Source organism: Cyprinodon variegatus, unplaced genomic scaffold, assembly GCF_000732505.1.
Source record: "Cyprinodon variegatus isolate N-32 unplaced genomic scaffold, C_variegatus-1.0 Scaffold1912, whole genome shotgun sequence".
Lineage (NCBI taxonomy): Eukaryota > Metazoa > Chordata > Actinopteri > Cyprinodontiformes > Cyprinodontidae > Cyprinodon > Cyprinodon variegatus.
In genome coordinates this window covers 41855-43150 of record NW_015152365.1, presented here as the reverse complement: position 1 = coordinate 43150, position 1296 = coordinate 41855, and positions in this window count along the sequence as shown.

Here is a 1296-nt window from a genome sequence, read left to right as displayed (position 1 = left end):
GCAGCAGCTGGAGATGATTGCTCACAGGGAGAGCAGAGCAGGCAGACAGGCCAGAATCATAACAGGTGGGGCCCCCCTCTCCGGTCTGGATCTCGGGGAACGGGGGTGCCCATTGGAGCCAGTGGGGGAGCTGGATCCCTGGGAGTGCAGTAATCACCCCAGTCCTTTGCTCCCCATCCCCGGATTCCTCCCTCTGCCTGCTCCATCATACTGCCACACATGTAGGTTTTTGGGGAGGGGGGGTTATTTCATGGGCCTCACCACGGTTGGATCCCCCCATCCCCTCTCGCATTTAGACATTGAGGGTTCTGGGTTGTCGATTGGGGGGGTGCGCTGGCACCGCCTATCTCCTGGAGGGGGGTGGACTATGCTGGACAGCCCCTTTTGGTACTCCCAGTTTTAATTACATCTGAGAGCAACATGCAACAACACCACATCTGAGCAGGAGCAGGGAGGATCGGGGTATTCTCACAACCCTGTTCCCTGGCTGCCACCCGGAGTCTGGGGCCTGGAGGAAGATGAGCCGCCTGGTCCATGGTCTTGGCGGGGGGCTGCCGCCGGGCCTAGGTGGCCTGCCGGCTGTCACTTCTGCTCTCCCCAAAGAAGGTTGGAGTGAGGGGCGTGTAGTGAATTAGAGTTCCGTCTCTGTCATTGGGTCCTCTAAAAACCTCCACATAACCTGAGAGAAGGAAATACTGGAAACCTCTTTGATATGGGATTTAAATGACAGGTCCTGATCAAAAACAACCCCAAGATTTTTTACTTTATTATCAGAGATCCATTTAATTGCACCTTAATGAAGTGACTGTAATCAGCTTCCTTTTCAGAGACTCTGGTCCAAAGACTATAACTTCTGTTTCTCTGCATTCAGGAGCAGAAAGTTAAGAGTCATCCAGGTTTTATGTCTTGAAGACATGCCTGTACTCTATGAAATGTAATAGTTTCATGTGGATTGGATATAGGTCTATATCCAAGAGTAAACATAATTGTTTTGTTTACACTCTGTTGTTGGAAAATTTAGATTTCTCTTATTTCATATATTAATTTATCCTATTTACTCACTATAAAAGTTTCACTCAGTCTGTTTCACCTGCAAGGCCACACCATTCTCTGCGTGAGGGTGTTTGTAGACCAGACATAGCTTCTTCCCATAACAAACCAGATTCTCTCTCAGATTTTGCAGCATCCTCATCTGGTCACTATCCTTCCATTCATCTGTTTCTTTCAGATCTCTCCTTTCACAAACACTTCTCTCTCCAGATAAGAGTTACTCCCCGCTCTCACTCAGATTAATGG